Source organism: Vidua chalybeata, chromosome 14 (genome assembly GCF_026979565.1).
Source record: "Vidua chalybeata isolate OUT-0048 chromosome 14, bVidCha1 merged haplotype, whole genome shotgun sequence".
NCBI classification, from domain to species: Eukaryota; Metazoa; Chordata; class Aves; order Passeriformes; family Viduidae; genus Vidua; species Vidua chalybeata.
The window spans coordinates 10398097-10420960 of NC_071543.1; the positions used below are offsets into that span (position 1 = coordinate 10398097).

The 22864-nt window shown below is 38.4% G+C and overlaps 1 long non-coding RNA gene across 6 annotated transcripts in view; it reads right to left on the reverse strand.

Moving 5' to 3' along the window:
• Window positions 1-8527: 8527 nt before the first annotated feature.
• Window positions 8528-22864, reverse strand: part of LOC128795359 (uncharacterized) — a 329447-nt gene continuing 315110 nt past the window's right edge. For all 6 annotated transcript variants that reach the window (XR_008433504.1, XR_008433500.1, XR_008433501.1 and 3 more), the window contains 2 exons: window positions 10771-10855; window positions 8528-8567 (listed from right to left, as the gene is read on the reverse strand). This is a non-coding gene — a long non-coding RNA (uncharacterized LOC128795359). The remainder of the gene's footprint in view (window positions 8568-10770; window positions 10856-22864) is intronic.

The following is a 22864-nucleotide window of genomic DNA, read 5'->3' on the forward strand; positions in this document are numbered from 1 at the left end:
TGAAGGGGTCCAGCATTTTACAGGATCAAGTCTCAATGCTTTAAATAAGCTGCAGAATTTAGATCTGAAGTCTCCTAGAGAAGGAGGGCTGAATTCAGCTCTGTTAAAAATGGGTGGTAAGAGTGATTTACTGGAAAAGTCCATTCTAAGAAGATACTACAGCAATTCTGGTGTAAAAGATTACTTGTCTTGTTAAAAGCTCACAAGCTATTTGTCATCTCAATGCTCTGTTCCCTACAATGTCAGGTTCTGGAAAGCTGTGAACTCCCAAGTAATGAAACAACTCAGTGTGTGCTAAGAAAAGTATCTTGTATGCAGAATTATGGCTTTGCATTTGATTCTGGAAGGTGGTAATTATGGTCTCCCTGTCTCTTTCAAAAATATGTCTGTGAGTTCTCTGTTATGTGGGATATGAATAAAATGGGATATTGAGATTCCTGTGAGTCACCTTTCCCTTTTCAGTAAAGGGAACTGCCAGTGAAGCACATTGGGATTGCTGCCCACCCTGAAAAAAGACAGAATGAGCTTGGAAAAACTCCCTAGATGTTCACCAAAGGGAATTTGCATCAAAGCTGCCTGTATGTCAGATATGGCTGATTCTAGACCTCTCAGTCTGGAAGCCTTCCTGGGTGATACCCTCACCAAAGGTCTGGAATAACACTTCATTAACTCTGGCACTGCTAAGACTTCTCCAGTAGTTTTTAGCAGGAAGCCTGCTGGGCAGCATGACCTCTGTACAACAGCAAAGAAAATCACAGGACATTTCTTAATCTTCTGTCCACCAATATGACCTTAACCCAGTGTTGATTTTGTCCTCCAATTCTCTTCCTGAGTAAAAAGGGACATATTTACTTTCTTTTACCCATTGGTTACCTGATGCTATGAGGATTATAAACTCCACTATGTGAAAATATTGCTTCACTCATATTTGCAGCAGCCCAGAGACTTGGGGGCAGGTGAAGTCTGTATAGGATTACAATAACATAGTAATAATCACGTGAAGTGTGTCTCCCCACACATTACTGAGACTAAAAACATGATTCTAAGAAATCCCAGAAAAGTCTTATTCAATGATACATTACTTGCATGAGTTTGGAATCCAATACATGATGTTTGAAAAGCAAATTTTCATGCTTCTTCCTCTTTAGAGGATTTGAGAGGGAACATAATTCAGGATTCATTGCTGGGGCCTACCTATGGTTTTTGACCTAGAAACAAGATTGCAGAGTAAGAACCTGCTCCTCCATCTGGTATATACACTAACAATCCTCCCCACAAGAGCAATTTAGTTAACTGAACTGAATCCATAACATTATTGTCATGGTGGGCCTCTATAGGTGGTCCTCTAGATCACATCAAATACATCCTGGCTTTCAGATGCAAGTGTGAGGTTAGATGAAGCTGGCAGGTAGAAAAACACATCTTTGTATTCGTAAATTCAGCCAATTTGATCAGGACTTGCTGAGAAACAACCCCATGACACCATTTTAGAAAGGAAAAGAGATAGAAAACACAGATTCACTATCCTATTTACTAGAGGTTTGAACTTTTAAACATAACTGTGAGAAAAATAAGAGAGAACACAAAATAGACTCAAAATTATCATCTTATCTCTATGTCCACACCTGTGGCTTTGTTGACACAAGGCTACATTACAAGAGATTATCGAAGTGGGAGCTAACCTTCAAATCTTTGTAGCATAAAGTGAATGTCAAAGTCATCATCACAAGCACAGCAGATCCTATTTGCTCTGTTAACTGCATCAGTAACATCTTTTCAATATATGTCTCTGAAATACACTTTGTAAGAAAGAAGATTGCTCATTGGAACAGCAAGGAAAGAAGCACGGAGATACTTTGCTAGAAATAGAGAACTTGATTTATGCCATTGAGATCAATGGAAATTCAGAGAAAAGCCTGAATAAGAAGTGTGGAATTTGACCCTAAATCAGCTTACACAATTTTCAACAAATTGAGTTTTTACAATCTGGTGGAAGGTCTAATTATGTTGTCATAAAAATCTCAGCTCTGTTGAAATCTTATTTCTGAAGCTCTCGAAGAGGCAACTGTAAAGGATTTTCTTTCCCATTTTGTTCTGATAATGGACAATATACGAGGAGGCAGATTAGAGAGAGCAATCTGGGACGTGCCCCTTCCATCACCTCTCTGACAAATGAGGCCAATAAACAATGGCTGGGTTTTATTAAGTCAGATTAAGGACCAAAATCTCAAATTCCAACTCTTCACTTAGACAAAGTTACCAGAGATAAGGACAATTTAAAGTATGCTTTTCACACAGTGGTGAAAGACTCCTCTCTCCAAAGATGAAACATGGTTTTAAATGCCTTAATTCGTGAGGTGCCATAAGTAAGTGTTTAAAGACAGATATCACAAACATCAGACTTCCTTGTGTACCAGAAACATACAGAACTTCGGAAAGACAGTGCAGAAAATTTCAGGGATGCAAGAAAAATTTTTCACAAGTTCAATGAGAACAGATGTTTTATAGAAATAGGTCAGGTTTAGCAAACTTCTGCCAAAGGCCTGGGAGTTTCCATGAGAAACCCACAGATGTCCTGGCAAAACTGGCCTTCCCAGGCTGCTGCTGGGGACAGCCCATGGACACAACAGCTGAAGAACCTCTTCCAGTTGATGGCCTCCAGCTGCCATGGCCTTGGGTGGGCACAACGAGGATCACAGGGTTCTCCAGGGAGGCTCAGAGGGCAAGGTAGGGAGGCCCCTCAGGGTCAGGGCTGCTATGTAACCCTGCTTCAGTTATGAACAGGATAACAGTTATGTTTCCAATTTAAACATTTCAATGTGCTCAACCTTCCAGTGAAATGGAAATTCTCACTTGAACAGATCTGCTCAAAGCCTGCTGGTGTAACTCAGGTCTCTAACATTTAAATTATCACAAAATCTTTATTACTACTACTTACACCCGTAGAATCAAATACACCACATTTACAGCAACACAGCATAAATGTAAAACTCATATAGGAGAGGTAACGATGGATGGGTGTTGACTGGTCCCCCCAAAAGCTGGCATTACTGTTCTGTCAGCAGCTAGGAAATAATTCCTTGCCAAGACTTGCTTTAGTTTGTGAAAAACATTGATGTTCAAATTAAATATTTTCATCTATGATTTTTCTTTTTTTCTTTTTTTAAGGAAAGCATGTGTTTCTGGTCTGATTTATCCAATAAATTCCTTTAAAATTAGAACCAAACAGAATTTCATTTCAGCTTTGTTTTAATGAATTTATATTAGATAGAAGAATTGTCTGCTGTGGAGAAGGTAATCAGTATTCATTGCCAGCTGTAAGGTGTCAGCTAGGCTGACATGTTGACAATGTGTATTTCCACACATCTTGTTTTAATTTCAAAGCACAAATCTGTAATGTAGAACTGTATATTCCTAAGGCTGCACTATCATTCAAAACTGGCCATGTTTGGTCAGACTAAAATTCTCTCTTGCCCAACATCTCCAAGTTCCCAGCAAAAAAAAAAACCACAGGGATTTATTGAACCAAAGCTTTTTTTAGTACACTCTTCCACAGCCGTTTTTTCCTTACCAGAGGCAGTATCCCTGGTTCCTTTGTTACAGCACAGCCTGGGTGCAGAGTACACCTGTAATTTGGGATACATTGCTATTGCAAACATGAACTCCTCAGACACCATGGGAGTGGAGCCTGGCTGTTCACCCTGCAGCTTACAGTGCATAGACAGCATTTAGAGGTTATATAAATAAGCACAACAAGCCATCCAATTCGCTTTAACATTAACTATTTGCATAATAGTCTCTGTATTTTGGCTCACAGTCACTGGGTGATGAAAGTACCAACAACAGCAGGGTAGGGAACATGGAGGAGTTGGAAGTTTTAAAGGAAAAATGTTACATTTTGCTGTAGACCATGATCTTATAGATATCATTTGTCTGTTTGTATTGATATATTTTAAAGAAAAGATTGCTGAAAGTGTACCATGCAGCCAGCCAAGAAGCATGCACAGGATAAGCCTTACACCTTAATTGCATGGAGCAGAACACCACAGGAGGAAGAGCTTACTGAGAGGAAAAATAAACAGAGGAAGAAGAAGCAAGAAACAGTTATTGGGGGTATTTGTATTTTATTCTATTTTATTACATGGCATTGTATTACATTATATTATATGGACTGCAATGATCAAGCACAAAAGAACTCCTAGAATGCCCAACTCATTTCAAGCAGTGCTCACTGTCTGCCCCAGCAGTGTCTGCTCCTGGGGAAAGGGTGAGTGTAACCACCACCTCTTATTCCCAGTGCTGGGGATATGCAGCACAAAACATCCTGCCAGGCAGGATCAGGGGCTGTCCAAGAACTGCAGCTTCTCCCAGCAAGGAGAAGGTCTGGGCAAAGCCTTCCTTTGCTGTGGGTAACTCAATCTCCTCCACTTTCCTCCTGAATGACTAAGCAGCCACTTGGGCACACCATGTGCATGCACTTGTACCTGATGTTGACTCTGTGGAACACAAATCCTGCTCCTCTTTTAAGTGCTACCATTTCACAATGTGCCAACATACTTCATTTTTGGTAACAGCTCTTCATCTAACACAGTACAAGAGCACAAGAGTGCTTGCTCAGTTCCTTGATACTCTCTAAATAACATTCTTAGCAAGGAGCATCCTTTCCCAGGAGCACCAGGCTCGCCCTCCCTGGTTAGAGGCCAGGCACCCAAGGGTGCTGTGCACAGTGTCCCACTCACTGCACCAGCTCCATGGCAGGATGGGGGGCAGAAGCAAACAAAGCTGCTCTGCCCCCTGGCATGCACTGAGCAGCGAGAGGCCCGTGAGCTCCATGCCTTTAGGAGGGGTCAGTGCAGCAGGTGCCTTCCCTCCTCACTCAAAACCTGATTGTGGGGTCCATGCACACCCTGAGCACTATTTCCAGACTCTCTCCTGTTCCCAGCAGAGTTCTCTTGCCCATGTACCTGCTCACACAGGGTTTGCCCTTTTTATTACAGTTCAGTTCAAAACAAATGTGAAACTCCCCAGTATGTTTGAATTGTGCTCAGTGTTTTTTTCATGTGGCAAAGCAGCTGCTCCCTGGCAGTCTCCTTATCTACAGCAGAGATCAATGCAATATTCTACTTACCTGTGATAAGTTGCATCTTCAGGTCATAAAAAAAATCCATTTTTAAAGGGATTTTTCAATGTTATCTAAATATCTAACAGATAAATTAAAATTAAAGACATTTAGAAAATTAAAGTAACATTTATACTTCAACAATAAATCTAATATTATATAAACACATAATGCCTTCATAGATTTCATATCATTTATGGATTGCTCTTTGAACTTTTTTATTTTGGAAGTGATAATATGCTTAGCTTTGTCTTGTGTTTGCCTAATGTATGTAGCCCTAGCTGCACCACCAGATCTAACATGGTTTATATTTTACAACTTCAATGAATAAAATGTAATCAATCGGACTCTCAGCAAAGTCCCACCCTTCCTAGAAAACACCCTTTACTCTGGGTAGACAGGAAGTCATTGAACTTATGAAACACAAATCTTAGCACCTTCAGGAAACAGTATGAAAAATAAATGCCCCACCTGTAGAAACTCTCTGTAGGAAAAGGCACTGAGATGATCTCAGATCAGGTTTCCACAGTTAACCTACATTCTTCAGCATTAAGGAGTGGATGTTCTCAAAAGCTGGCAATGACACATTATCTTTCCATCCTTTTTATAGAAACTTCTCTACTTAAAATGTTAAATTGATCTTTTTTTTTTTTTTTTTTTTTTTTTTTTTCCCAGTGAAAACGTCAGTGGAAAACTTCACATGCACAGGTGGAGTCAGAGGAGGTAGGGGAATGAGTTGGCCAAGTCTCCAAAATCTGTTCATTCTAGAAGATTCTGATCCTAAAGGATCTGGACAGAAAGTCAGTTAACCCAGACTAGGAGAGCAGCTGGACATCAGAAGGAAGGCTGAAGTCAGGGAAGACTTGTGCAGTCCCTCTGTAACAGGCACAGCCTGTCAGCAGTAGCAGTGGCATGTAACAGCAAATAAACATCCCCAAACTACTCAGAGATGAAAACCTCACCAGTTAAATAAGCTAAAGCTTATTAATGCATCTATAGAGCAAGGCAGCTTGGAAACGTGTTGCTTTTGTCTGGTAATTAAGGAAAGCAGTTTGTGTGACTCCAGTGGATTATCAGGGAATGTAAGTCCAGCCCTTTGAAATGTCAACATTGTTCTACCACCCTCCACATTTTAACAAAGTCACAGTATAAAAAAGGACTAATTAGTATGTTATGAAAAGGCAGACATCCAAAGATGATATGTGAGGCATTTCTGTACCAGAACCTGTAATTAATTACTTTGTGCTGGAGTTCAGATAGGTGTATTGAAAAAAAAAAAAAAAAAGAACAGCAGATTCACATGAATGCAGATCTTTTAGGGGTCATTATTAATATTGTTTTTGTTATTTTGACTGACATTTCTCTTTCTCTTAAGTGCATTTTAATTTTGCTCTTAGGAAAAAGGAACCATATGAAATGTTTTCTTTAAAATTTTCAAAGTATTTTCTAATTCTTTCCCCTTCAAAACACATCTCTTGCTTTGTAAGTCTTTTCACAACACAGAAATGAAAAACAGCAAAGATGTAAGAGTATTCATAATCCAACACAATATTTAGGTAATATGTTTGATTAATGAGAACAAATTCATCATTTTATTCTGGTTATCAAGATGGTTTGAGCAACACAGGATTTTCACCAAGCATGAAATTCATGCCATGGCCTACAGAGCTCTGTTAGAAACTTACTTTGGATGCTTTTTTGCACTACCAGTTACTCCATAAGTTTATTTCCATGCATTTTCCATACACTTATGAGAATGATGAAGTTGTAACTGGTATCACAAGAGCATTTACATACTGCTCAAACTAATTATTTGGACAGAAATGACAAATTGTGCTTTAAAAAGAAAAATCGCATTGCCAGAGTTTCTAATGTGAAGGAAGTACAGTTAAATTGAACAATTTCCAATCTCATCCTGTCCCAATAACCTCTCCCGGTCTTCTGAAATATTAATAAAAGAATAATTATTGCCATTTATGGTCAAAATAAAATGCTGTTAATGGCATATTATTTTATAGCAGTTGCTAGTATTTTCCCTTAGCAATTGCCCATTTATTTGACTTGCACTTGGCACTAGCTTGTTATTTCCTTCAGTATTACAAGAAGGGCACATTTAAAGAGGAAAAAAAAATGTCATTGACATCAAGATTAATCATAAAACCATTGATTTTTAGAATAAAAAGAGAAAAACATTTCTGGGGGAAAATGTGCTGTCTAACACTACACATGTACAGCCTGAGATCTTGTTTAACCAGATAAACATTGGGTATAGAACCTCATTTACTGAACAGATTTCACAGGGAGCTCATGACAATCCTGCCTGGACCCTCTCCCCAGCTGGATTCCCCAGCTGGATTCCCAAGAACCTTTGTGGAGATTACCTGCCAGTGGCAAGATGATGTTTAACTCACAGCAGGACAGAGGGGTGTTACAGTGCACTGACTGGAGCACACACCAAAGGGAGACAACACCCCTGTTCCCTTTGCCTTGCGATTTTATTATCTCAATTTTTAACACTTCAGTGACAGCTCAGTTCCAGCCTTACTGGAAGCAGCACCAGTTACCCACCAAGGTTCTCAGGAGGTGCTGGGACCCATTCACTCAGATAAAATTGATTTGCTAAAAATCAAATAAAAAGGGAAATAAGGTAAACACACAGTGATATCTCTTTGCTTATAAGCTTTTTTGTTGGAATTATGCCAAAACATCCTCCCCCCACCAAGAAAAGAAACTAACTTGAAATTTCAAAACTGTTAGATGTTGCTGGGCCTGTTTGTACCTCAGTCCTTCAGCCTTGAAACTTTTAAAATATTTTTTAGCATTACATATAGGAAAAATGTTACATTAATAGACATTCCATCTAGCTAAATTTTTCAATTACTCCCTCTAAGAGCAGTCATAGACTTTTTGCTACTAAAAGAACAGGGAAATATAAACTGCATGTGTTTTCTCACAATAGTCAAATTGTAGCATTTGTGCAATAATTCCCAGAAAAACAGTTTGTATTTACATGTGACCATGTAAAAAAATTATGCCTTGAACTCATTATTATAAACCAAGATGTTACTATTTTCTTTTTGGCATTTTGTTTAGTGTTTCCTCACAGAAACAGAAAAAAAAATCACAATGATCCTTAGGATCTGCTTTAAAACCAGCATTTTTATGTTCTTCACCAGTGTAAGGTTTGTAACCCACAGCTACCACAGGTGCATGAAGGATGCAGGGACTGTCAGGAAATCTCACCCTGCATCCCATGTTCTCCGAGAAAACGTTTGCCTGTCCATGGGTCAGAACACACAGATGATTCCTCCTGTACAGGATAAGCTTAGAAGAGAGAACGTTTCTGGTTTAAACAGACAAGCCACAGAGCAACACCATCATTTTCTCTCTTACTTCTCTCGTAGAATGAAGAGTGGATTTTCTCCAGGGTAATCTCCTCAGCATGGCTCTGCAAATACAGATTTCTAAGAGTAATATTACACTCCTCACTCATGTGAGCAATTTCAGCAAGACTCTGTGACTTCATCATCATCGCCTCACAACTCAGTGGGACAGAGCAAGTAGAAAAGCCCATCAGTTTTTGATATCATGCAGGTTCACTCCAACATCCCTTCCTAATTTTTAATTCATCCTGCCCTTGAGCATAGCTATTTGCTATTACAGGTAAGGCTGCACAAGCATACGGTGAGTGGAGGCCCAGTGAGCTGGAACATCCTGTTTCAAGTGATATTCTGCAGAACTGTTTGCCTGTCGGAGCTCAGCAATATATTTTGATAGGCTTGACTGTGCAGCTATAGATCTAGTTTGCTTCCTGCTTGGATATTGTTCATGCTTCAGTTATCACACACAAAATTAGTGATAAGCAATATTAAGCAGAGCGCTCTGTATCTCAGCTCTGCCCAAGAGGGCTGATAACAGACCCCAGTCTCTTTATGCTTTTTGCCTTTACAGGAACCTGAGTGACTGCTTCCCTGGGAAGCAGAAGGCAGTAAGTATTCTGAGCTTTATGTTAATGCAATGTCTGTCACATCCCTCTTGCACCTTTACCAGGAGCTTGCAAAGTCTTGGTGGAAATCCTAAAATGGAATACCTTTTTGCTAGTGCTTTTCCAATAGGGCTGCTATGATGCAGAAATAACTAGTATGGATATTTTAGCAGCTTGCTATGCATAAAAAATGCATGATCTTCAAAACACGACTGCTGATAGCAATTAGCCTGTATTTATATGTGTAACTGCATTCTTACCTGGTTATTGCAGTATACAGAAATAAGCTTTCAGCTTGATGTGTAACAAACCCACTGAATTCTTAATTTAATGCATGTTCAGCCCAGTAAGAACAGTAAAGAATCACATACAGCTGTCCCATTTTTTACAGCACATTTATAGCTCACTCTCAGGAGCCTAAATCCTGACTTTTCTTCCCTCATTCCATTCTATCAGAAGCAGATTTTACTAGAAAAGACTTAATAATCTATCTCCCATATTGTTTGAGTATATTATTTGCACACTTGGAGTTCTTTTTGCCTTCAAATTTTATTCTTGCGGCCTGATATTTTCCTTAAAATATCCAGAGGTTATACATGTCCTCACACTGTCCACCCTATGGTGCTGGTGTCACCTTATGAACATCAGCACACAAGCCCTTTTTCTGTAAACAGGCTGCCCTTTTCTTCCTTCCAGATTATTCAAGATCACATCAGTAAAACTCTGAATTGAAACAGTACATGCAGGGAACTGCAAGAAGACATGGATCCCTTGCTCCTTGGCCAATAAAAGTACACAAAATGATTCCAAATTTCCCCAACTGCCACAGCAGATGACAAAGCTTTCCTGTTCTTCCACCTTGCATCTTTGACACTTGTATATTTTGGCTCTAGACCCAATATTCCAAAGCTTCATGTATTATTTGCTGTCATTCCTTAGTATTTTACTATTTATTCTGGATTTACTGGGGCCAAAACCTTTTATTTGGAAGGATTTGCTTTCAGCTCTAAAATTATTGGGCATTTCAGAGGGGAAAAATCAAATGCATGTTTAGATAAGGGACTGAAGATAAGGGACCAAAGGAACCACGGAAGAACAACACTCTTTGTTATCACTCTGGCACGCACATATTTTATAAAATTGGAGAGGGTATCTGATTAAGATCAATAAGTTAAAGGATCTTTACATTACCTAGGCTTAAACTTCCAGCATGATCTGGTAAACCATTTGTTACAGTGCCAAAGGAGCCTCTGTTTCCAAATCCCTACCCTCAATGAAACAATAACATCAAATAGAAGCATTTCCAGTGATTGCTTTGCATTGGAGCACATCTGCCCTGTTGCAAATGAGCACAGAACCCCAGTCATTTTTCTTGTGCACCTCTCTCTATCCAGCAAATTCCAAAGTGCTGAATTCATTTGAGATGTAGAGCAAGAGTCTCAGTAGGTGCAGTATGCTGACTTAGCATAAACAAAGGTCTAGCTCCTGCTAAGAAACGAAAACCGTCTAAATCATTCAAATGTACTCACTAACTCTCATAAAAGCATTTGGAGTCATCTAACTGATAAAATATGTTAATTAAGTTTGATTGTTCCATTTAATCTTAAAAATTGTCTGGAAACCCTGGAGGATATTTTGTTTGGCATCAAGAGAACAGCAGACTCACATCAATGCCATACTCCTGTGTGATTGCTTGTCCTGTCCCAGAGCCTCAGGAATCCACATCAGCACCACTGCACAATTTTAAATTGCTGTACAAGGAAAAATGGAGAAAACATTCATTCACATGTTGGATTTACCTACTTAACTCTGTTTTTACAAACTGTAGCAGTCTCGTTATCATTTTAGATAAGAGTGTGCTAGGTGGTCTATTAGAACAATAAGCTTAGTTAAGAACCAGAAGTATAAAATGAACAACCACTCAGATCTGCCACAATGGCTTAAAAAATGAAACAAAAAACAAACAAACAAAAAAAACACCAACCAACCAAACAAAAAAAAACCCACCAAACACCCACCACCACCACTCCCTCCAAAAAAAGAAGAATAAAAAATTGTTGGAAGGGTCAATATTGTTTGTATCATTTTTTTTAAGCTTTGGCCACCTTGTAATCAAGAATCCTCTAATTTTCATCTGGATTAGCACTGGTTCCCAGATGAGAGAACTGCACAGTCGTTTTTCTGAAACCCATGCAGGAATAATGAGCAACTCAAGAGCACCAGACTCTGGGAGTCAATTGCCTTGTGAAGGCCCCTGGGGTTTCTTAAGAAGAGTCTAATGGGATCCAACAAGGGCAACTTTGATTATCCCATGTGGTTTGAAAGATACATCAACAAAAGCATAGAGACCATGAATCTGAAAGGCAGCTGACAAATCTAGAAGAGACGTAGAATTTGCTGAGATTCTAAAGGAAGATTTATATGTCAGATTACTGACTATATTTCAGAAGCTGTCATTTCTAGGAACATCAGTTGGAGATAAAATTATTTATTACTACCCATACAGAGCCCCATAGACATTAGGATGTATGTGCAGACATTACAGACAGCAGTCAAAAAGAGACAGACAGAAGGGAAATAGGAGGAGAAGGAGAGCAAATCTTAAGAGGTAATATGGATACATATTTGATAGTTTACTTCACCATCTCAGCTCACAATTTAATTTTGGTTATGAGTTTCTATGAACTATTATTGAGAATTTTTTTTAATGGGAGTAATGCTGCTAGTAGAGGCAGCTACTAACCTCAATTATAGTAAACATGTTACAAATAAATTCTGATCTTGTTCTTGAGGAACTTCAAGGAACCCTGGTATCCCAAATTCCCTTCTGTCAGCACAGCCTCCTGCTTAGAGCCTCTCAACACCCAAGGCTTCTTTCTTCCTCAGAGAAACAATTGTATACATTATTGAACATGCTGTAGCAGATATACTACTTTATTTTGTTACCACACTGCTTAATAGCATTCAAACAGAATGTTGTAAACACATAATAAATATCAATCTTGAAAAGACATTAAAAATTCAAAGAATACTAAATTACCCCATGCAGGTGAACTAAAGCCAGTATAAATTAATAACCATGAAGGAAGTTGAAATTCTGAAGTTCTGAACAGGTAATTTTAATGTTTGAAAACTTCTATAAAACACTGAGAGAACAGAAAAAGTTTCTAATGTCACAATTTTATCACATCTTTGCTGAGTACTAGTACATGGTTTTATGCCAAAAAATATATCCAGAAGAGTTCAGAGAGAGTTATTTTCTGTAGCTGTAACTTTGTTTCACTAATCATAGGATCACAGAATGGTTTGGGTTGGAAGGGACCAGTTTCAACCCCCTGCCATGGGCAGGGACACCTTCCACAACCCCTGTCCAACCTGGCCTTGAACATTTTTCCAGGTGTGGGGCTTCCACAGCTTCTCTGGGTGCCCTGTGCTGGGGCTTCACCAAGCTCAGAGTAAAGAATTTCTTTATAATAGCTAATTTAACCCTCCTCTTTCAGTTTAAAACCACTCACCCTTGTCCTATCATTCAGCTCTTCCGTAAGCTGCTACAACTCTGTAAAAATCACTCCTTCCCCAGTTTATATTGAACCTTTACAAATGAGAAGAAGGTTTCCTGGACTAGAGGAAACTCACAATTCCCAAGTCCAGCTTCTGTTCCCTTAGCAATTCCACGTGCTGGGGTTTCATTCCATTTTCATTTTGTCCCAAGTCTTAAATACGCCAGTTCCTTGTTGAGGGAGTAATCAAGCAATCAAAAAAAGGACTCCTCCACTGACGTCTGTTGAGAGAGCTGCAGCTAGAAAGCAGGGTCACCCTTTTGTTATGGGGTTGGGGCTTTCTGGCAGGTGGGTGTGAGGATAACACTCGGGGCAGCACCCCAGCTGCACACTCCTCCCACCCCAGACAGATCTGGTTTTCAGCTGACTCCTTTTGCAGTTAAGGTGAGCAGGAGATGCAGCTCCTGGTGAGAGCAGGAGCAAAGAGCTTTGGTTGAGATGTAGTTCTACATACACAGACTAACACAAGAACAGAATACAGTGGGACCTTGATCATGTATATGTTGAAAACCAGTACATGTTATGGTAAATGGCACAGACTGCTGGGTCCTAATAATGACTTCCCACTCACTGTGCCTTAAGATTCAAAATGCACCACAAATTCGAGGTGTTGCTCACAGAATTGTGCCCAGTGTTCCTTAGAGAGGTTAGAAATTCATATCCATTTCAGTTGTGGTGACTAAGATACACTTTTCTTACTTTAATTGCTTTTAATTTGAGATATAATTTTGGCTAGTTTCTAGCAGAATGCCCTTGGTACGCAAGGCATTCACACCCAGATTTTAAATTATCCTAAGGATTTAGTAGTATGCAATCCATTTATTTTAGCAGATGAAAGGGTGCTTGCTATCAATCCTCTGCCAAAGCTTATATCTCCACAGGACATTGACATATAACGTGGGTGCACACACAGCTTTAGCAGTGTGGTTGTTGCTATATCAGTCTAAGACACTGAGGTCCAAAGGCAGACATAGGACTGTTATTACCCCAGGTGGTACCCCTGAGGGGAGAAAAAAGTTATGTTTTCAGGTACATATGGTGTTCTTTAGCTCTCTTCTTCAGGGACACTAGATGCAAGTACAAGGAGCTGTGTGCAAACCTCATTTCTAACCATAACAATTAACTAAGTTAAATATATGGCCTCTTTCAAAAAACCCTGCCTTGAACGTTCTTTCAGCTTAAAAAGTGGGATCTTTCTCTTCTTTACTGTCATAATATTTAACACAGGAACAGATTATTAGTTTGTGTGCTGCCTAATAAATTCTGCTAAACTGACTGGATTAATGCCTTCTGGTAATATTCATTGGCCATGGTGCTTTGTTATCCTAGAGCCTGTGTGCTGAAAAGAGCAACCAAAGAATCACCAGTGCTGTAAACATCTAACCAGTGCATGGGGCAGAAAACAACAGGGCAAGTAAAGGCAATCCAATCTGGCTTTTTTTGGGTCTGCAATTACAGTAGTTATGATCAATGGTGGTTATGAACAATATATTGGATGTAGATTTCCTATGAATTAATACAACTCTGTAGCCTTCGAATTAACTAATATACCCATTTCATTAGTCTTTGCTAGTCATCACCAAAACGTAAATCTCACTGTTCCAAAAATCTAAAGCCTGTGCATTTCCAGCTACATCAACATGCTTTTAAATATTTTTAATTGAAAGTAACTGATAGAAGGTAATGCAGCATTCATCTTGCTGTGGATGACACGAGGCATATACCATAATGTTTTAACTAATGTTTTATTTAAAGACAGACTTGAAAAGTCTGTGTGAGTAATTGCCAGTTTGTCAGCTGAATCACTTTATCCTTTGGAGGAGCTTTTTGTCATTACATTAGATGATTCCCAATTTCAGTGCAAGCCAATTTATAGGATAAATGTACCTCAGTGTCATGCATTCCATTCTTGAATACTAAAATATTATTTGGGGTGTTGTTTTTATAAAATTGTTATCCTTCCTAGCTTTACAGACATATTACTAAATGATGTATGCATTGAAAACCTGTGTTTTTATGGAAAAAAGAACAAAGATCTTCCTTCTTTTTCATGCATTTGAAAAAAAAAAAGTCTACTCATTATCTTCTTAGTATGATAAAATATTTATGTATAGTGTAGCAAAGTTTAATCCTGCCTGAGAATTTTTATTTATCATAATGGAACTGTCTGAATGGAAGAGCTGGCAGAACTGGACCCCTTGTGCTCAGAATACAGTATTTTCACAACAGATACTACACTTGCACATTGCCAAAAAGCAGGCTATATGAACAGCATTTCTAATAATTGTAAATCAATTCAGGATTATTTTGTGTTTTTAAAATGCTTACACTCCTTTGAAAGAGAAAGAAATTCTGCTTATGTTTAAGAGACTAGCATATATTAATCCTCAAAACGTGGCACAAGACCATACATTTTTAAACTCTAGAATAAAATAATCTCAAGGATCTTGTTTGAGTTTTTTGGTTCAAGTCAGCAGAAATGCAGAAGAAGCTAAAAGTCTAAGAACTGTATTCCTTGTCAAACTATTTTAATCTGTTTATATCTGGATTGTTCACCTATCTGTGTACAGAAATAAAATGTGTGTGAGACTGACTTGCACAGACATCTGTAGGAGAAACTGCATCTTGTATTTTATGTAGGAGGGAAGCATTTGGGATATGAGCAAGAAACACATGAATCATCTTACGACTACAACTTATATACAACTTCCCCCTCCCAGGAAATAAAGTTACCTGACAATTTAGCCAGTAGAGTGGGTTTCTGACAACTTTGCATAAAGTTTGTTTGAAGAACCCTGATATTTTTAAATCTCTGTAAGAACATTTTTGCTAAATATATCAAAAGCACTTGATCTGAACAAAATTAAAATGGGAGAATTAAAGAAAAATGACCAAAAAAGCCACATCTTTGCAATGAAAGCATTAGCTTGCAAATCAGAGCTGTAGTTTGAAACAAAACTTCAGCAATGTTGCCATCTGGGTCTGATTAATCCGGTCACTGTTTCTAAAATTAGCACAAATGATTTCACACACACCACCCCTTACCTTATCTTCCTGCTTTTAAATTTGCATGGCTTTGATTTTAAGAAGTCCCTAATTAAAAACTTCCCTTCCCACACTCTTTGGGTGGTACCCACTGAACTGATGAATGAGCAGCTTTTCACACCTTCACGTTTTCAAAGAATCAGGGAAACATAACAGATATTTTGGGAGAAGCTTTGCTTCAACTCTCACACCTGTCCTTTGATGTCCCCCTGCGAGGTGCTGCCTTCGCTGTCAGGAGCAGATTTCCAAGGCTCCCGTGACCACTGCGAAGCAGGAAAATGCTGTTCCCCTGGAGGTTTGAGCTCTCCCAGGTGAGTCTCTAAGGACTGTGCTTCTGCTTCTCATTTTGTACACAGCAAGAGCCATGGTAGCTCAGGCAGGATCCCTTCCAGGGTCAAGGGCACGGCTTCACTAGGAAGGATTTCCATTCTTGCAAATTACTATTGTTTTCTACATTGCGTATCTATTTTAATTACATCTTCATTTTTTCCATCACAGTTTTATGTAGTCTTTGATACAAGAAGGACAGACAAATGTTACTGAAGAAATACCTGCACAAGCAATTGAGTTTTTGTAGCAAAATGAACCTGAAGATTGGCTCTGGAGGCTAAGAATGGAATATCTCTCCCATGCCAATTTCTCTGACACAGCTTGTGACAGATTCTGCCCAGTGACTTTTAGATCTTTCCTTATTATCAAGGAATTCATTTCCCATGACTCTGTGCTTACATTAGACACAGAAATACTGTATTTATATTTAGGGAAATTGAATTTTTCAACCTGAAAAGAGACCAAAGCGTGTTTACAAATGTGCTAAAATTCCCTTTCAAAGTGTGTTACACACTTTTGAAAACAGGACTCTTCAGTTAGAAATATATTTGGATTTAAAAGAAAACAAAGCCTGAAAAAATTTAACTTGAGGGCCCAGAATTCTTATATTCTCAGAAGAAGAGCAAGACTTGATCAAAGGCATGAATAGAAGGAGTCCCTGGTTCTTTCTCTTTAGGAAGATAAGCAGGAAAAGAAAAGTAAAAACAGCAGAGCAGCACACACTCTCACTTTCAGTCAAATGGAATACTTAAATGAAGCAAATGGGGAAGAAGTGTTAAAAAGCACTATTCTGCATATTTAAGGTCCCCTCTTCCAACTATTACATTTAATAAGTTCTTTAACAAATAGATTTAAAAAAAAAATCCCCTTGAACAAGAGCTGTGTAACCAAACCTTCTACTGAAAAAGCATTTTTGGTAATGTTCAAATGCTCACTTCTTCCTTGGGTAACAACAGGCATACTAACAAGCTTTTTCACTCATTCCTTTGAATTTCTGTTTGTCAGCTCAGTTCTGGACTTATGCTGACAACAGCAATATTGTTACATTTCTACCTATTGTAGGTTCAAGCTGCAAACATCAAATGAATATTGATTTTCTTTTTACAACTGAGAAAGCTTTAACAGACACAGCAGTAGTAATTCCTGGTAGATAAACCTGGATTTGGGACCAAAAGTACTGTTGTGTTATCATTGTCAGCACTGCTGGGAATGAGAACTGGAGAAGAGCTGAATAGGCAAGTGATTCACAGTATTCTTTCATGTGCATACATGGATTGAAATCATTTGGGTGGCAAATAAAGTGAAATCTTTTTCAGAGAGATCCCACATCTCAAAAACTCACCAAAATGATGCTTGGCAGGCAGATCTATCTTGAAAGAGCAAATGAGAACTGGAAGCAGGGTGCAGACCAGTTGAATGCATTTTCATTGACTGATCATCTCAAAACAAATTAAAAAACAGACCCAGAAATTCTGGTCATACCAGTACTTCATAAAAAAAAAAGTTTTTATTCTTTGTGGTTTGTGAAAGAAAGTCTGAATTCCCACATAACCTTATCTTTGTTTTGTATCTAAAGAAATTCTAAAAATCAAATGAAAGAAGCCCCCAGCTAGAAGCACTCCAAAACTTTTATTTTGTCCCAGCCACAGACATTGTTTAATGGAACTGCAGGAAGATTTATGCAAATGTTTTAGGCAGTACAGCTCCACTGTGTACCAGGCCTCCACAGACTTTTTATGCAACTCCTTGGGGATGTGTGTTCTTTTGTACCATCTGGTCCAGGCTCCAGAGAGGAGCTAAACAAGAACTCTTTGGTTCTGAGACTTACCCAGCTCCTGTAGGGAGCACATAAGAAAAATCAGAAAGCTTGTGCTTAGATTACAGTGAGAAAAAAGAAATAGAGGTGGGTGGGGGAACAAGGATATATATACTTGAAAATATTGTACCTTTACTGATTTAAAAAGGAAACATAATTGTTCTTAATGACTTGATGTGACATGCTAAAACAAAATATGTGAAGTGTCCCCTGATGTCAGGAAACCAAATTGCCATTTAGTCACACAAGCAGCCTTGTTTTCAGAGCAACTGTGCAATTTCATTCCTCACTCATATCAGTTGCATTTACAGGTACTGAGTCATACAAATGATTACATGAAATACATATTTTTATCACTCTTACTATAAAGCTGTAGACTGATGTTGGAAGTTGAAAAAATGAAATGTAATAAAGAGTATATGTGCAAAACTCTGCAAGTTAGTCCCCTAGTACTTACCTATAGCACTTCACAAATATTTTGAGATAATGGAATGGAAGACATACTTTTATTATTAAAATGTTAGGATGAATAACAGTGAAAATGTACTAGGAAATGTACTATAAAGCAGTATCTCTGTGACTGAAGCACTGAATACTACTGAAACAATCTGGGATTGCACTGCAGCACTGCTCCAACCAGGCACAGAGCACCAGGCTGCACCTTCTGCATTGTGTTTTACATGCAAAATACTGTCTTCTGTCTGGCACACATCTCTGCATCCGTGTAACTTACTGTGGTTTTACTAGAATTACAGATCTCAAGTTTGTCTCTTAGTTTATTGCTCATAAGCACAGTTTGGGTGTGTATCATCCCTAACTGAGTGTCTTTCAACATGAGTAGAGTATACCCATCCATCCAGAGTGTTTGAGATTTAAACCTTGTTTTACTCTGCTATAAGAGAATGGGAAATCCAGGAGAGGAACAAAAAACAAGGAAGGTCCCTCAGTGTTTGACTGTCACTGACCTGTACAACACAAGTGGGTAGAGACACATTCTCTCATTCTCTAAATTTTGCCATATATATATATATATATATATATATATGTATATGTATATATGTATATTTATATTTCCCTGTTGGTGCTACATTTCTCACTCTTCCCATTGAGGTAGTGAATACAATAGTGCTATGATAATAACCACATATTTGTCACTGAAGTACAGGGAAGATTTCAATGGCTGCAAAGAACAGCCCTCAGCACAAGCCAATGTCCTTCGACAGCTTCAGCAGAGTCAGGATGAGATTTTGACCATACCATAATATTCGAAACCAAACAGTAATATTTCCTAAGGAAAGTTTTTTACTCATAAATTTAGTCTCTTTTCTACTCACAGGAATAACCCATGAGTTTCACCTACTCTGTTTTTCTGAGGATGTGATGGTAGGACCAAGCCTCAGTGCTTTAGGAGCTCACTGCTTTTCTCCACCAGCAGCACTGCTGAGAACAGCCCTGGCCACCAACTGCAGGGCCAGCAAGTGGCTGGGAGTGAATGAGAAACCTCTTCTGTCTCCTGTCTCTTCCCTAAGTACCAGAAAATAACTCAAACACAGATGCTCCTAAAAAAAAATCCGTGGTTTGGGATTTAGCTGTTGCTGTCCCATCAAAGAAAAAAGGTGTTCAAATATTTAGTGGTCTCTGACAGTAGCAACACCTGAACACACAGGCATTATTGCAAATTACTTGGGAAAAAATTAATTATCTTTCTAATAAAAAATAAAATTGCAATTACAAGTCATTTTCATTTAAGGAACCAACTGTTCCTATTTGCAATAAGATTGCATTATTGTCATTTTGAAATTATATTGGAAGGTCAAATGTGAGACTTTAAAGTGTAATCTTGCAGATGCTCCCACAGATGTCAAAACAACCCTTCAATATTCAAATTCTCATGAAATCTATGAACCCCATCATCTTCAGGTCCCACCCAGAATCCCAGAAATTACTATCTTCTTTATGTTTCCACCATAAAAGAAGGTATTTCATACTAAAAGCACCAAAATCTGATTTAGGGAAAATGAAGAAAAATATACAAATGAACCTTGGCTAATTCTTTCCCAAAGTGTGAGTTCAGTAGCTGATGGTTACTTTCCACTGGAGCTTCATGCAGTAGAAATTGGGTAAAAAAAATTACTTCTAATATAGAAGGGCCTCCAAAAGTCCAGAAAACACTTATCAACTGCCACTCAGGAAATCTGAGTATTGAAAATTTCAAATTATGTGTCACTAAAGACAAATAATCTTTTCTGTATATTTATACAGGCTTTAGTACCACAAGAGGTGCCAGATGTAATATACAGTATGGAAGATTTTGGCCAATTAAATTTTTAGTCTGCAAGGAATTTCAGGATGTGAACTTTTGGAGGGACCAAAACGGAGTGAACATAAATAATGAAAAGAGATTCAAAAATACCAGTCAACAATACCAAAACAAGTTACCCCAATTTTAGTGAAAACACTTAATTTTAAGCTGTTGACATTCTTAATTTCAAAATACTGTTTTGGAACTGAGCTGTTCACTTTGTATGCATCTAATGAAGAAATCAAAAGGTCAGCATCAGAATGGTATTTTAATAACTTAGATTTTTGACAAAATGCCAAATTTCCTCCTGGGCTTTTGTGATGTACTTCAAACATCTACTGCATATTCCAATGTTCTCAAAATATATTTTTTTCACCTATAATTTTGAGCATGACAATTGTGTATTTTAGCTGCTTAATTATTCCTTAGGACCAGGAACAAAGGCTTGTAGGGCGACATCCCAGGTCTGTAAAGCAGCAGAACTATTTTTATGGCAAAGGTTTCCCTGTCATTGACTGTGTAGGGTGGGAGATGCCCTCCAAGACTTGATCTAAAACCAGAACTTCCCTTCCTTAAATCAAGAATTCCAAACAGAATATGTTAGCCCTGAGATGCAGGTGCAGGTCAGTCAGCCTGACATTAATCTAGCAACTGCTTCATCCATTTTCTGCAGACTCAGATATATTCTGGCAATGCCATTGCTTTACCACATACAAGTCCAGTGAGTACAAGTGGCAAACAACCAGCATATGTTGCAGTTATTGTTTAATTATAATACTTAAAAACAATTAAAGCACTATTCCCACTTGATAACTTTTTTCCTGCATTCTGACATTAAATGTCGCAGGGCCCTGGTCTTTAGCCACTCAGAGAGGATGTGGTCTGTGTGCCTTTGCATTCTTACCCATGAGTCTTCTGTGAACTGTGTTATCAATAGCAACAATATTAATAAAAGTAATTAAAAAAAATTGGAAAACTGGTTATTTGAAGAACAAACTTTAAACTCTAAAGGCTGATCTCAAAGAGCAGTAGTAAAGTTCAGGCAACAGTGCCCAGAGTCAAAGTAGTAAAGACAGAATTTAACTCCTGAAAGGCTATTTATTCATAGCTGCATTTCTTTCTCCTATAAATCCATATGATGTTGGTCATAGTCCAGTCCAAGCTTGTCACTATTTCTTTGTCTCATGGATTCTTTAATTTGGATTAATGCTAAGCATTGCTGCCAGCACAGAGGATAGTAATGACGTAGTTAATGTAAGCAGAAAACAGAATTTAGGCAAAGAAGGAAGTTTTACTGGTCTGTCTGTTTCCAGTTTATCACATTACCAAGCTGTTAAAGGTTGCCCTAAGCAGAGAACACTCTAGTTCTAATTTAATCAGTAGAAGCAGTATCACATAATTTCTTCTGCTCCCATTATCCCTTATATGATAAAAATAAGGCCAAAAGAAAAGGAAAAAGAAAGGAAAAAACAAATTCATTATGTAGAGGTGGGATAACTAGGAGTTGAAAAGACTGAAGAGGAAAAAATTATATTAGGGAATATAAATTAGTTTATTAAAGGTCAAAGGCAGACCCAACAAATGCTGGTAACATGCCCTGGGAAGAAAGGAGCAAGGGGGTTTGACTCAGGAGAAACTGGTGTGCAAGAGAATCCCACCTAAGTGAAATCATCATTTTCTAATGACCCTGAAATTCTGGTCAAAAACTTCATGGCTAGACATGGTCAAAGAAGGAAACAATATCTCTATAATGACAACGAAGGCTCCAATATTTAGGTCAAATCACTGTCCTGGGGAAAGGAAACACTGTGAAACCTGTACTTCTAGACTAATACTCAAAATTGAAAAGAAAGCATTTTAAATGCTTCATCAGAAGAAGCAGTAAACTGATGTCACACAAGTCAAATCACAGGAAAATCACTAAGCTGAGGAAACTGTAATAATATAATTAAGAGAATGCCTAATTAGTGCATTTCATGAATAACAAGGCATGTCTGCAATGACAGCCCAAGGCAAAAGACATCTCTTGACATGAGGGTGGCCACTGCTCACCGATGCATGGATGACCATATGCTGTATGGGGCAAAACCCACAGAAGGAGCTGAGGGGAGCGACAGCTTCTCTCCCAGCATTATTATCTCCCAGTCAGCAGCAGCACAGCAAGACCACCCTGTTACCAAAAAATCAGAAGAAAAAGGTACCACCTTCTCAATGAGAGCTGAGCACTGTCCTTGCCTACAGCTAGGCAGGACTGCTAAGGTGCAGCCACAGGCTATGGCCTGTGCAAATTCAAGGGCCAAAAAATAGCACAAAAAGTGGACTATAAGATCATGTATATCCAGCATGCACATGGTCTTTGATACGGCTCTCCCTGTAACCTTTATTGCACTGATGAGGCACAGTGTGACGTGTGCAGTGTCTCTGTAGGTGTTAAAAGACTAATTACATCAATATGCTACATTAATGTGGTTTGTGATGGAAGGAGACTAATACATGAGAAGTAGCAATGTGCACTTTGATGAATCAGTTGCCGAGAATGAGACTCATATTTTTCAGTGGACAAGTAATTTTATTCCATTTTAAGAAGATGTAGAAATTAATGATGGAAAAGACCTTTTTCTTCTTTGATGAGAGGCAAAGAATGTACATTCCTGACCAGCAGAACTGAACTGAGCTGAAGCATTTCTTTCTAGATCAGCTGAAATGA